The sequence below is a fragment of the Canis lupus genome, chromosome 8 (assembly GCF_048164855.1).
Source record: "Canis lupus baileyi chromosome 8, mCanLup2.hap1, whole genome shotgun sequence".
In the NCBI taxonomy this organism is placed as follows: Eukaryota; Metazoa; Chordata; class Mammalia; order Carnivora; family Canidae; genus Canis; species Canis lupus.
The window spans coordinates 39552581-39567160 of NC_132845.1; the positions used below are offsets into that span (position 1 = coordinate 39552581).

Sequence of the window (14580 nt, forward strand, 5' to 3'; positions counted from 1 at the left end):
GTCAGAGTTTGTAAAACTGTCCCCCATGGGGTTAATGAGATTAAAACTGTCACCAGCAAGACTCTCATGGCTTTGGAAACTATTCCCCACGATTTCCTTATTTGCCTCAAATAAAGTTTCCTTTATGTGACAGCTCCATCCAGTGTAGTCTCTACCTATAACTCACCAATGACCCTGTGTCACAGGAGTACAGGGGGAATGGAGCTGGTGGTCACTTGGGTCCTTGGCCTCTGAGAGCTGCAGAGCCAGAGTTGAGCTGGGGGCCAGGGTACCCTCTTCTGTCTCAAATTAGCCAGACTGGGCATTTCGCAGGGAGAACGGGCCATCACTCCCACAGCATGATTGTTCTAACTTCTTTTAAAAAGATTGGAGCAGTGAGGCGCCTGGGTGGCTCAGTTAAGGGCCTTCCTTTGGCTCAGGTCATGATCCCGGGGTCCCGGGATGGAGCCACGCATCAGGCTCCTGGCTCAGCAGGGAGCCTGCTTCTCCCTCTCCCCCTCTACTTGTACTCTCTCTGTAATAAATAAATAAAAATAAAATCTTTAAAAAGATCGGATCAGTAACATAAGGGCTGAGCTGGATTTATTCCAGGAAAGCAAGGTTGGTTTTATGTGCAAGAAAATCTATCAAAGTAGTCACTCATATTGATGGAATGAAAAAGAAAAGTCATAAATGTTTGTAAAAACGCTTGATGTAATTCACAGCTGTATTAACCACGGTTTGTATTCTCCGTATTCTAGGACGGTTTGACATCTTGGGCGCCGTGCTAGCTGGGGAGAGACTGCCCCTCCGCGGCTGGCTAATTCCCAGAGATCCTAAAAACGATTTGCCTGCTAATAGACCTTTCATATGCAAACCAGCCAATTGTGAGTCCACACTCACCCATCCTCCTCCTTGTCTGACACACTGGCCAGTATTTCCCGGGTCCTAAGTCACCCAGGGTCAGATACCAGACAACTAGGGACAGCCCCTATGTCCCATATCCCACTGAATTATCCTAACTAGCCAATCCTAAACTGTTTACCCTGCCTTGACTTGCCTTTCCCACGGAAACAATTTGCCCAGAACTGCGGGAGGCTCCCAAGGGGGTCGTCGCCCGCCCTTGGGGGCTTGGGGATCCACAGGGAGAAGCAGACCCCGCTCAGGGCCCTTCCTTCCCCGCACCCAGACTGGCAGCCTTGAGCTGGGCGCCTGAAACCGAGCCACCATCTCCCCCACCGTGCCTCCTCCCGGGGATTGGAGGGCCACGGCGGCTGGTGCCATCCCCTTGCTCTGCCCCGCTCGCCAGCCACCTTCCCCAGGCCCCACGGCAGGCACCGCCTGAGGCCTTGGGTCCCCCCGCAGAGCGGGCGCTCCTTCCGCTGTGGGTGCAGGGGTGCTCTGGCGCCTCCGTCCTCGTCTTCCCCTCCCCTACAGTTTGCTTCCCACTCCCCTGGGGGCAGGAGTCATCCCCAGTCGGGCTCCGCTGATCCGGCATCCTGGGCCTGGGCGGCTGTGCCCCCGCCCACCTAGGGCCGCGGGGCCTCCCCAGGGCCACCCCAGCGCTCAGCCCCTCGCCTGGCTCCCAGGACCCGCTCAGCCCACCCGGGAACGAGCCCGGTCACGCGCGTGCAAACAGTTGTGAGGCAAGCGTCGGTAACCGCCCTCGCGTGCCAGGCTCGTTGGTCTAGGGGTATGATTCTCGCTTCGGGTGCGAGAGGTCCCGGGTTCAAATCCCGGACGAGCCCGCGGTGTGCGCTCCTCCTCTCCGCTATTTTACGCGCCGGACCGCTCGTGGGGTGCGGGCTCCGGGCCCTTACGTATTCTGGGGGTCCTCTGGCCCGAGTGAGGTGTGCTGCTGCAAGTGTAAATGTACATTGGGTTTGAAGGTTTTTACAAGAAAAGTAAGATGTCTTACTACGTGCTGAAGTTATAATTTGGATATTTTGCTTGTATCAAAGATATTATGACAATTAATTTTACCTGTTTCTTTTTACTCATTGTTATTATTTTTTAATGTGCTAGTGGAAAATGTTAAGCGACAGATGTGGCTTGTATCTGTGGCCTGCAATAACGGCCCGCTGGGCCTGGGGCATGACTCTTTGCGGGGTTAGAGGCCCTGGGTCCAAACGCTGACCGAGCTCATGATTAGAAAAAACGTCCCTTCGGGATCCCTGGGTGGCGCAGCGGTTTGGCGCCTGCCTTTGGCCCAGGGCGCGATCCTGGAGACCCGGGATCGAATCCCACATCGGGCTCCCGGTGCATGGAGCCTGCTTCTCCCTCTGCCTGTCTCTCTTTCTCTCCCTCTCTCTGTGACTATCATAAATAAAAAAATTTAAAAAAAAATAATAAAAAATAAAAAAAAAAAAAAAAAAAAAAAAACGTCCCTTCGGGTTTGGGGACCACAGCACGGAGGGGAGGGGGCGCCGGGGGCGTGGCATCCTCCCAGCCCGGGGTGTGGGCTCTGGGCTGAGGACAAGATGCCTAGCCAGGCAGGCCTTACTTTCACCATCTGTTAAACAGGGATGGTTCTAACTTTGATTTATTTAAAAGATCATCATTTCTGCTGCTGATTTGTAATGCAACTTTTTCACAAATCAAGAGTCTGGGGAAAAAAAAAAGAGTCTGAGTATATGTTGTTCTGATACTTCACCACTTTGTTCCACGTCTGTTTATCCTTGTGCCCAAACCAGTTTAGCTTTAGGGGTAAGTCTTGATATCCAGGAGTGTTAGTCTCTCAAATTTGTTTTGGTTATTATTGACCCTTTGCACTTTCATGTAAGTGTGAGAATCAGCTTGTCAGTTTACACAAAAATAGTGATTGGGATTTCAACTGTTTTAGCATCGATTCTGTAGATCAGTTCTGGGTGACTTGACATCATTACAATATTGGGTCTTTCAACTCATAAACATGATGTATCCCTTGTTTATTAGAGGATTCTTGGGATCTCTGGGTGGCGCAGTGGTTTGGCGCTTGCCTTTGGCCCAGGATGCGATCCTGGAGACCCAGGAACGAATCCCATGTCTGGCTCCTAGTGTATGGAGCCTGCTTGTGTCTCTGCCTCTCTCTCTCTCTGTGTAACTATCATAAATAAAAAATTAAAAGGAAAAAAAGGATTCTTTAACTTCTCAGAATAGTGTTTTACGCTTTATTTAAAAAAAGAAAAAAAAATTTTATTTATTTATGAGAGACACACAGAGAGGCAGAGACACAGACAGAGGGAGAAGCAGGCTCCATGGAGGAGCCTGATTGATGCAGGACTCAATCCTGGAACCCCAGAATCAAAGGCAGATGTTCAACCGCTGAGCCACACAGGTGACCTAGTGTTTTATGCTTTTCTAAGGTAGATTTTGTACATTATTCATTAGAATTTTTGCTAGGTATGTGATATTGTTGATACTATTGTAAATTATATGTTTGGATATGATTTTCCCTTTTTTGCAGATATACAAAAATACAATCAATGTTTATGTACTAATCTTGAATTCAGTGACACTGTGAAAACTTACATATTATTTCTAATCTATAGAATTTTCTATATATTCAGGCATGTCATCTATGGATAATGGCAGTATTACTTCCCCTCCTGGGCAGCCTAGGTGGCTCAGTGGTTTCACACTGGCTTCTGCCCAGGGTATGATCCTGGAGACCTGGGATTGAATCCTGTGTCGCATGGAGCTTGCTTTTCCCTCTGTCTCTCTCTCTCTCTCTGTGTGTCTCATGAATAAATAAATAAAATCCTTTAAAAAATTGCTTCCCATCCTTATCTATACTTTTTAATTACTTTTCTTGTCTTATTGCACTAACTAGAACCTCCAATAAAATAGAAATGTGATAAAAGGCATTCTTGTTTTGTTCCAGAATTCAGAGAGAAGCCTCCAAAATTCTTCTATTAAATATGTTTGCTGCCTTTTGTTTTAAGAGTTACCACTTGATAGTACTGTTGCTGTGTAACACTGCCAAACTTAGTGGTGTAGAACCACATATTTTGGGACACTTGGGTGGCTCAGTCCGGGAGCTTCAGACTCTGCCTTTGCTTGGTTGGTGGTCTTAGAGTTGTAATCTCAGGGTCCTGGGATCAAGCACCTTGTTGGGCTCCCTGCTCAGTGGGGAGCCTGCTTCTCCCTCTGCGGCTACCCCTACTTGTTCTCTGTCTCTCTCTCTCTCTGTCTCTTTCTCTCTCTGTCAAATAAATAAGTAAAATAAAATAAAGCAATATGTTTTTATGCTTAGGAATTCTGTAGGTCAGGAATTCAACAGGGAATAGCAGGTATAACCTGTATCTGTTCAATTGGAACTTGTCTGCGAAGACTTGAAGTCTAACAGCATCAGTAGACTCCTTTACTCACATGGTTGTCATATGAGCAGCTCAGCTGGGACAGTGGAATGGAGCATCTACACATGATTTGATTTTTACATGTGGCTTGGGCTTCCTCATAGCATGGAAGCTCCAGGCTAATTGAATTTCTTACCTGTCAACTTTGGAACTCCCAAGTGTCTGTTCTACTGGACAAAATGGAACCTGTGTCTCTCTTTATGACCCACCCTTGGCGCTTCTACAATTTCACTTCTGCTATAGGTTTATTGGGTGAAGAAATTACTGAGTCTCCAGGGGAAGGGATACAGACCTCACCCCTTGGTGGAAAGAGTGTTAAAGAATTTGTGATCATTGAAAAAAATAGCTTTATTAAATATGTGATATGCAATAGCCTACGCACATTAAAGTCCACAGCTTTGTAAGTTTTTTTTTTAATTTTTATTTATTTATGATAGTCACAGAGAGAGAGGCAGAGACACAGGCAGAGGGAGAAGCAGGCTCCATGCACCCGGAGCCCGATGTGGGATTCGATCCCGGGTCTCCAGGATTGTGCCCTGGGCCAAAGGCAGGCGCCAAACCGCTGCGCCACCCAGGGATCCCAGTTTTGTAAGTTTTGACATTTGTGTGCACCTCCAGCATTACCACAGTCAAGGCAATGAACATATTCATCACCTCCAAAAGTTTTCTTATGGTTCTTTGTTGTCTCCCCTCCTACCTCTCAACACCAGCTTGCTGAGGTGGGTTGGGTTTTTTTTTGTTTGTTTGTTTTTGTTGTTTGTTTTGGTTTTATAATCGAGAGAGTACATTCCGTTTGTCAAATGCTTTTACGGCAAGTACCAAGATGATCATACGCTCTTTCTTTTTTTTAGTCATAAAATGTACATTGGTTTTTAAATGCACACATCCAAAAAAAAAAATAAATGCACACATTCTAGATTGATGGGTGTGTGGTTTTTCTTTTTAAAGATTTATTTATTTATGATAGACATAGAGAGAGAGAGGCAGAGACACAGGCAGAGAGAGAAGCAGGCTCCACGCAGGGAGCCGGTCGTGGGACCCGACCCCAGAACTCCAGGATCACGCCTGGGGCTGAAGGCAGATGCCAAAACCACTGAGCCACCCGGACTTCCCCAGGTGTCAGAACTTTAAAAATACTGCTCCTCTGTCTCCTAGCTTACCTTACTTTTGAGGAGAAATCTACTTTTATTCTTACCATTGTTCCTCCTTATGTAATGTATCCCATTTGGCCGCTCTTAGGATTTTTCTCTTTATCACTCATTTTAAGCAATTTGATTATGATATGTCCGGGTGTGGTTCCCTTCATGTTTCTAGGGAATCGCCGAGTAAATCAGCCGAGAGCAGAGTCGAGGGCCCACCCCCAGTTCCCTTCCGGGCCTACACGGGCTGTGGCCCCGGGGACCTCACTGGAGCCGCGCGGCGCCTGCTGTGTGCGGAGGGTGCAACCCCTGCCCCGCCCCCGCCCTCGCGCCTCCCGGGCTGGGCTGGTGCGCCCCGGGAACCCGCGACCTGCGCGCGCTCCGGCGTGGGACTCTGTTCAGGGCGTGGGCGTCTCTGGCCTCCCGCGGCGGTCAAGGGCTTTGCCGTGTGGACCGGAGAACAGAGGATCCTCCCTCGTCCCCACAGGTGTTGGACCCAGTAGCTCACAGAAGCACCAAATCTAAGGTGTCAGCATCCGCAACTGGGGGGATTGACTAATTCAGCAGCCATCGGAAAATCCAACGTCCCAGGTGGGGCTCAGTTCTACGCACTTGAGACTAAGGGTTTCACCGAGCTGGCTGGGAAAGCTTCAGCAACCCCACACCTAATCAGAGATTTCTGGAGGCGCCAAAAAGTTCGGGGCGAAGTCAGGACTTAAGGCAGGCCTGGCCTGGCCTGGAATCTACCCCTCCAGGCACCGAGCGACTCAGTGCAGCCAGAAAGGTCTGGGAGGACCTCCTATCCTGCACCTCCCCCACCTCATCATCCCAGACAAGAGTGAGCAAATCTGCTGCTATGGGGGGGAGGGGCTGGTTTGGACACAGATGCATGGGGCCTGGCGTGGGCTGCGGGGGGGGGGGGGGGGGTACCAAAAAGGATTGTGCCTTGCATCTTTTGGGCGGTGGACCCAGTCCACTCCATGGATGGGCTCCATGGCTGGTTTGTGACCGAAGTGGTCCCCAGGCCTGAGGGAGGGAAATACAAAGCGCCCTCCCCCCAAAAAAATTAAGTCATTAATTGGACAATAATTGTGAGTTCCAGCGTTCTGATTTCTGTCAGGATGATGCACTCCATGCTTCTTCTGAAATACCAGAGATCAGGGCAGCCCGGGTGGCTCAGCGGTTTAGCGTCTGCCTTCTGCCCAGAGTGTGATCCTGGAGACCCGGGATTGAGTCCCGCGTGGGGGCTCCCCACATGGAGCCTGCTTCTCCCTCTGCCTGTGTCTCTGCCCCCCCCCATGTCTATCATGAGTAAATAAATAAGATCTTTTTTAAAAAGTGAAATATCAAAGATCAAATCATGTTTCCACTTGCTTTTTGCGGCCACCAAGGTCCAGCCCTGCAGTGGGCACCTGCATCTGTGGGACTTCTGCATGCTCAATGCCCCAAGCCACCCCATCAGTGAGGCTTAGGGACACAGCTCTGCTAGGGGACACTAGAGCCTGGTCCTGGTTCAAAAGGCAAGGCTGTTGGTGGAAGAATTTCCCCCGGGGTCCGGTTGTCATGTTTCTCAATGAAGAGAGTCACCAGTGGTGGATCTCCCTCCTCTAAGGAGTTGTGGGGTTTTAGGGAAGGGAGTCTAGGATTCTGCTCTTGGGATTTTTATTGAGACCCCAGAGGGCTCAGAATTTGAAGGTATGTGTAGCCATCCTCTTCTAGATGTTTCTGTTTTTCTTGCATTTGGACATAGTTTGGGAGGAAGATCTGCCGGGTATGGTCCATGGGCCTTTCTCCCATATCCATTAACTCTGTTCCTGGCCCCCAACCAAACCTCCAAAGTGCTACAAAAGCCACCCCTCCCACACAAATTCCAGGGATTAGGACCACCCCACATCCCTTTACCGGGAAGCCACAAGAATTAAACCAAAGGGCTAATGGGTGGTGGCCTAGAAAAAGTTCTGCCCTCAACTCCACCCATCAGCACCCAGACCTGCTGAGGGCAGGGCGTGCTTTCCGCTCTGTGAGACGCCCCTCACCCCCAGCTGGCTCTGGTGGGCTCCCTCCCCAACGCCCACCCAGGCCCTTCTTTTCTCACCTTCACTGGCATAAAGAAACACCCACGCCCCAACCTCGGGGACCTTAGGAGGTGCAGCTCTCAGGGGTGGCTGACAACAGTCCGACAAGAGAAGCCACCTGGCACCAGGGTGCCAAAACAGAACCACCGTACCCCGGGTGGGACTCGAACCCACAATCCCTGGCTTAGGAGGCCAGTGCCTTCTCCATTAGGCCACCGGGGCGCGCCCCTGGGGCGCAGGCTTCGCGGTCAGGACCGCCCCCTCGCACTAGCCTGGAGCGGGTGGGCAGCGCCACGGGCCCCGCGCGCCCCGGCTGCGAGGGGCCGCGCTTCAGCGGGGTGGGTGCTCCGGCCGTTGGGGTGCGGCTGCTTGGTTGAGGGCCCGGAGCAGGTGCAGAGTCGTGGCTCCGCCCCCGCGCCCCCCGCCGCCCCGCCCGGTCCCCGCCGCGCCCCCACGGAAGCCTCCGTGCGTGTGCATCTCCGGGACTGGCCCGCGGACCCTGAGCAACGAGCAATCTCGCCTCCCCTTCGTGGTATGGGTGGGGGGCTTCCCCCCGGGCCCCCTCTCTGCGGCGAGGAGGGCGAGCATCCGGCTCTTTGGTTTAAGGTGCGGTGCTTGTGGGCGTCCCCAAGTGTCCCGATTCTGTCGGGTCCAGCTGGGGACAAGCCGGGAAGGGTCTCCCCTTTATAGCGCCCACAGGAGAGGGGGTCGCTGCCGGAGAAGTGCCCCTCACTGCGCGTCGCGCGGAGGGGGCAGAGGGACCCTGGTGGGAAGGACCCCAGGACCTGCGGACAGGACCAGGTGGGGGCAGAAGTGGGAACCTCCGCCTCGCCCGCGGACGGCGCGGCCCCTCGTCCCACCGCCACGTGTGGACTCGGCGAGCCCAGACCGCGGCCGCCGCCGCCAGCACGCCAGGCCCGAGGTCGGAGGGGGGCGGCTCGGTTCCTCCGCTGCGGAGGCCCCGGGCGCGGCGTCTACAGTGGGAGAATTGGAACCCAGCCCCAGGCCTGTCCTCGGGTCACACCCCAGAGCCTCTGCAGCCAGGCCACCTGAGGCCTCACGACAAAGCCGGAGCTCCCAGGTTGCTCCCCTAGCGCCCGGCTAGCTCAGTCGGTAGAGCATGAGACTCTTAATCTCAGGGTCGTGGGTTCGAGCCCCACGTTGGGCGAGGCTGATATTTTGAGCTTCAGAGAAAACAAACGTCCTGGTTGCTCACTCTGTAAGGAGAAGAAAACATGGCTCTTGGGTGTAGCTCCTACCTTCAAGGGAGACATTCTGAGGCACTTCTTGGGAGTTCTATATTTTAGGGATGGTGGCAGCTTAAGCATAGGAAGGTAGAGCCAAGCCTAGAGCAGCAGGCCCATATAGGTCTAGGTTTTTCTCCTACAGAGTGTGTCTCCCTGACTCACTCATAGGCATGAGTCTCCTTTGGGTCAGTCAGGACAGTCCGTGGGGCCTCCAACTGTCACACTAAATGAGATGGACATCTCACCCGTCTATGAGTAGGTGATAAGGTTGTCGTGCCACAGGGTAGGCCCAGATAGGGCTGTTGGAGGGGGAAGCATCAGAACTTGCACCTGGGAACCCAGGGTTACAGGACTAGGCTTCACTATTTTCCAGCTGGACTCCACAGATCTGGACCCACAAGACCCAGCCTCTCAAGGACATCAGTTTATCCCTCTGTAAAGTGGGGATAATCGCAGCTCATGACTCAAAAGTTTGTTTGGGTTATTAAATTACTTATATTTTTTGTAAAGCATTTAGAACAGAACCTTGAGACTGAAGCATTCAGTCCTGTCGAGCTTCCAGCTTGCTTGGCCTCCCCAGCCCACCTTCCTGAACCAGGCAGCTCTGGGCTGGTGGAAGCCCACGTGTTCAGGGGCCCCCTCTCAATTCTCTCCTCCCCTGTCTCTCCTGCCTCCCCACTTCACACTCCTCCTGACCCCTCTGGCAGGAACCTGAGCAGTCTCTTGTCCCAAGTTGGCAGACCCTGGCTTTGCACCACTCCTGGGAAGGAGCTGAATCCCAAGGGCTCAGTGTTGGAGCTCAGTGTTGGAGTTCAACAAATTATTTTGAGGGAATAATCAAAATTATTATTAATTTGTTGGAGTTCAACAAATTATTTTGAGGGAATTTGAGGGGTGTAATCAAGGGGTCAGGCCTGTTTTGCGCACACCCCCCCTCCTCCAGAAAGGGGCTCAGCTTTCCATACTCCTGGAGTGACCTCAAACTGACTGACACACCCTCCTCCTGCAGCCTCAGGGCGGTGCTGGGACTTGTGGGCATCAACAGGTGAGCCTTGGGTTTCATCAAGGCACAGAGAAGGACTGGACACCAACCTGGCACCTCAAACCGTCAGAGGTCTCAGCCTGCAGCTGACCTTTGGGGTCAGGGTCGAGGGTGATGAATGAGGCTGGAAATGTCCACAGTCTGATCCAGATCCTGGCATTGGCCACATTTGATTCTCAGCTTTAATGCAGAGATTCAGTGAAAACACCCATATGGTACCAGGTTGGCTCAGGTGGTACCATACTCTTATTCTCAGCCTCATGGCCTTGAGCCTCACATTCATTAGATCTTTTTATGCCAGTTGTGGTCCATGAAAGCATTGAGGATTCCCGCCCCCATGGGTTGTTTTTCTGCTCCCAGCCATACACTCCTGCCTAAAGAGTGCCCTGCTGGGGGCACAGTGTGAGAGGTAATAAAAGCAGATTCATGCTCACCCAGGAAGCCATGCTTGGGTCCTGCCCTCAAAGCATCTGCCCCTTGTACCAGGATTGGCCTCCCATGGGTACTTTGGACTCCAGATGCGGAGAGCATGGAGAGTAGCGGTTCAAGCACCCATACCCAGGACAGGTAGCGACAGCAAGGACCAGTGCTCTTTAAGGGTGACGACGCATGGGCTTCTACGCTCCTTGTTTGCAAAGTCCCTGAGAAGAATCCCTCCTCTGGGAGGGAACATAGCAGGCTGTCCCTAATTTAAACACCAGGAAGTCTGAAAACCTAGGCTCCTGGGGATTTGATCCGCTGGCGTTCTAAGGGAGGAGTATCCCCTGGAAACTCCTTCGGCTGCCAACCTCTCCTCGCTCAGCGACGCTGTCCACGCTCCAGTCCTCAGGGGTCGCATGGGAGAGAGTTTGACTCCGGTATCACTCAAGTAGAGGATCCCAATTCCCAACGTTCAGTACTTGGGGGAATTTCGTCTTTGTCCTGTCTGCCCGGCCCGGGCCAATGTAAAGGGCTTCAGCCCAGGAGGAATGGCATGGAGGCGGGGGGGGGGGGGGGGGGGGGGCGGGGGGGGGCGGGGGGGGCGGGGCAGAGCATCGCTCCCCGTAGGTGACCGGGCCGGGTCCCCGCAGTTCGCCCTGGCCGCTGCGGCGGTTCCCTTTGCTTCCCTGGACCCAGCGAGGGCGGGAGACCAGCACCCCCTGCGCGCTGCTGCGATCGGGACGCGCGATCGGGAAGCGGTTTGGAGAGCTGCGGGGCGCTGTCTCCAGGGCCGGCTCGGGGCCCACGCGGAGCCCGCGGAGGCCGGTGGCTGAGCTAGCAGCAGCTGCGACCCCGCGACCCCGCGACCCGGCTTCCCAGGTGCGCACATTAACAACTGAACTATCGAGGCTATCGCGGCATTTCCGCTTGCATCAGCTGCGGGAGGCGTGGCGGCTCGTTGGTCTAGGGGTATGATTCTCGCTTTGGGTGCGAGAGGTCCCGGGTTCAAATCCCGGACGAGCCCTCCCTATCTTTTCCCTTCCAGACTCAGGCTCCAGATGGCTCTTCCCGGGGTGGGGGGGACATAGGGCGCCCGGAGGCGCACACAGTATGTATCGCCTGAGCCTGGGGTCCTGGGTACGAGACCATTCCGGGAAGTAGGAGGAGAGTGCTCAAGGGCTCGTGCGTCGTTGGTTGCCCTAGGGGTACAGGTCCTCTTAGCTTGAGGGGATCCCCGAGTAAAGTAAGTCCTGGGTTAGCCCTACAGTTATTACTTAAGTTGCCTTTTTTGCGTGTGGGGAGGGGGAGGGGGAGGGGGAGGGAGGAGGAGGGGACGGGGGAGGGAGGAGAGACCCGGGATTCTGCGGGCAGACCTCCAGTTCCCCGGCGCCTTCCCAGACGAGCGCAAGGAAATTCGCGCCCTGGATCCGAAGGGATGGTGGTCAGGCAGCACAAAGCGAACCCGCTTGCCCAGATCTGCGGGATCCCCGCGGGTTGGGACACGCCTGGACACGGGGAAGGATACAGAGACAGCACAGTGCCCAGAACCCGACCCCCGAGCCCTGGACGCAGTCCCTCTGCTCCGAGGGCGCAGTCCTGTCCTCTCCACGACCCGACGACCGAAGACCCGCTTCCTGTCCCTGCTGAGCAGAGGGGTGCATCCCTGAGCCGTCCGGGTGCGGGGTCCTGGTGGCCTGATCCACCTCCCTCCGGAGGCCAGCCCCTCCCGTCCGAGGCACCTGGCGCGGGACCGCTGGCTTAGCATAACGAAGCGACTCAGCCGCAGCCTCCTGGGCTGTAGGCCCACGTCGGAAACTGGGTTTCTTGGTTTGATCTTGCCGGCGGCGGGAGAGGGGAGGGGAGGGGAGGGGAGGGGAGGGGAGGGGAGGGGAGGAGAGGGGAGGAGAGGGGAGGGGAGGGGAGGAGAGAGGAGGGGAGAGCACGGGCACGGGAGAGGGGAGCGCAGCCGGGAGGGGCGGGGCGCGGCGGGGCGGGGGGCAGAGGCGGATGGAGCTGCTTCTTCCCTGCATTCCGCACGCGTTCAGGCAGCACCCACTGGGTGCCCACCGTGGGGTTGCAGCGTTTTCCACAGCGGCTTCCCAGCGACCTCGGCTCAAGCGCCCTCCGGGCACCGCCCCTCTCGGAGCCGTCCACCTGCGCCCCGACCCGGAGATCCCCGCCGCGGCCGGGAGCAGCGCCTGCAGTGCGCACGGACCGCCTCCCGGGCTGGCCGCCCTTCGCGGCCCGGGGCCAGCGCGCAGCGGCAGCGCCGAGGCCTGGGTACCGCCTCCCTCCACGCCCGCGGGTTCTCCACTAGCCTGAAACCCGAGTCCCCTCCCCGCGCAGCTCTGCGGGGCCCACCCCGGATGCCACCACGGTCACAAAGAGGAGCCTGGAGCCCATGTCCAGCAGGGCTCGTTGGTCTAGGGGTATGATTCTCGCTTAGGGTGCGAGAGGTCCCGGGTTCAAATCCCGGACGAGCCCTCCTTTTTGTCTCCCGGATGCGGATGGTTCAGAGATTTGGCCTGAGACCTCTGCGCCAGACAGCGAAGCGCGACCCGGCGTAAGGTAACTCCGAAAAGGCCTCAGGCTGGCTGAGGGCCGCCCACCACTGCGTTTAAACTCTAACTGGGGCCCAGGCGCCAGAGCCCTGTCTCCGGATACTCTCTCAGTCGGAGTTCGAGGCACGGAGGTGGGAGGAAGAGGCTTTCCTTCTGTGCATCCTAGGAGCGCATTCTTCCCCAGGCTGACGCCTTTGGGGCGGCAAGTCTGGGCCGCCAGCCGGGTCCCGGCTCAGGAGTCTGGGAGCTCGAGGAGAGGCCAGAGACTTTGGGCGTTTGCAGCCTGGCGAGGGGTGGGTGTGGGGCGGATACGAAGCCCGGCACTCCTCACCTGGGCGTGGCATTCTGGGGCTCCCCCAGCCCTGCCGGGGCCCAGACCCCCAGCGCCTACCCCCTGGGGGGGGGGTCCTTCTGCCCTTTCCTGCGGCTCCGGCTGTGTTGGACTGGGGTCACCTTCACCGCGCGAGAAGCGGACCGGGTCCCGCCAACACCGGGAAATTTGAAAATCTAAGCATCATGAAGAATAGTGGACATGCTGGCCTGAGGTTATGATCTCATGTAGTTCTATCCCCACTCCTTGTCCCATCAGCCCAAATGTCAAACAGATGTTAACGCTTTAAAACTGTGTTAGAGAATATCTCATACATGGGACTAAGCTTTGGGAGCTCTACAAGGGTGGACGTCTGTTCTGCAGAACCTTGAGGCTGCGATGCCTCCAGGCACCGAATTCCTATAAAACACGCCGCCTGCAGCCCGGGGTGTGATCCTGGAGACCCAGGATTGAGTCCCATGTCCAGCTCCCTGCATGGAGCCTGCTTCTCCCTCTGCCTGTGTCTCTGCCTCTCTCGCTCTCTCTGACTGAATAAATAAATAAATCTTAAAACAAAACAAAAAAACCGCAATACTCCCTCAGTACCTGGGGCTGAGAGGAAAGTGGGACTCAGGTGAGAAGCACTAACTCCTCCAGCCTTTCCGCCCTTGTCAGGCACCTGGGCCCAGGGAAAGTCCCCTGTGGAGTCGCCAGTACTTGCCAGCAGATGTCTTCAGCATGTGTGGAAAGAAGAGTGCCAAGGTGTGCCAAAAGCATCTGCCTCCTACAGGATCTGAAGGATGGTTATACAGGAGAGAAGGAATCAAAAGAATGTGGTGGTGGAGAGGACCATGGTGTTGCACAACTGTTAGTGGCCTGGTCTTCCTTTTTGTTTAGGATGGTGAGATTGAAAGTGTGCCATGAACTGAGGATCATGAATAACCCAATCCTGTGTAGTTGAGGACCATTTTTTGGGAAAAACCCCTCAAGTAGCAGATTTAATTTAAATGGTAAATTAAATGAATGGTATAGTAAGTCCTTGAGCCCCTGGCAGAAGGAAACAATTGTCTGTGGAAAAATATACTTTTATTCTAGGTCACAGAATTCCCTACACAAAGAAATTTACAAGGAAAATGGGCAACTCGCATAACAAACAAAAACAACAAGGAAATAAGGCACCATGAGCAATAATCAAAGAACAAAAAGCAATGGAAATAAGATTGCTAAGATTTCAGATGCTAAGATTATTAGACGCAGACTATAACAGGCCTTACTATGCATAAATAAATGAAGACTAATTAAAACATCTTTGAGAACAGAAGCTATGGATGCTCTAAAAATGCAAAATATCTAAATTCTTCTAAAAATAAAAAGACAAAAAATTGAAACAAAATTCAATAGATGTATGTAACAGTTAAAAAAGATGGAAAGAAAGTAAACTAAAAAGAGGTCAAAATAAATAATACAAAA

General features: G+C 54.1%; 5 non-coding genes across 5 annotated transcripts; 4 read left to right on the forward strand and 1 right to left on the reverse strand.

Annotated features, from left to right (window-relative positions):
• Positions 1–1655: 1655 nt before the first annotated feature.
• Positions 1656–1727, forward strand: TRNAP-CGG (transfer RNA proline (anticodon CGG)). The gene has a single exon. It is a non-coding gene; the product is annotated as a tRNA-Pro (tRNA).
• Positions 1728–7679: 5952 nt separating this feature from the next.
• Positions 7680–7752, reverse strand: TRNAR-CCU (transfer RNA arginine (anticodon CCU)). The gene has a single exon. It is a non-coding gene; the product is annotated as a tRNA-Arg (tRNA).
• Positions 7753–8625: 873 nt separating this feature from the next.
• On the forward strand, positions 8626–8698 carry TRNAK-CUU (transfer RNA lysine (anticodon CUU)). The gene has a single exon. It is a non-coding gene; the product is annotated as a tRNA-Lys (tRNA).
• Positions 8699–11191: 2493 nt separating this feature from the next.
• On the forward strand, positions 11192–11263 carry TRNAP-UGG (transfer RNA proline (anticodon UGG)). The gene has a single exon. It is a non-coding gene; the product is annotated as a tRNA-Pro (tRNA).
• Positions 11264–12651: 1388 nt separating this feature from the next.
• On the forward strand, positions 12652–12723 carry TRNAP-AGG (transfer RNA proline (anticodon AGG)). The gene has a single exon. It is a non-coding gene; the product is annotated as a tRNA-Pro (tRNA).
• The last annotated feature ends 1857 nt before the right edge of the window (positions 12724–14580 follow it).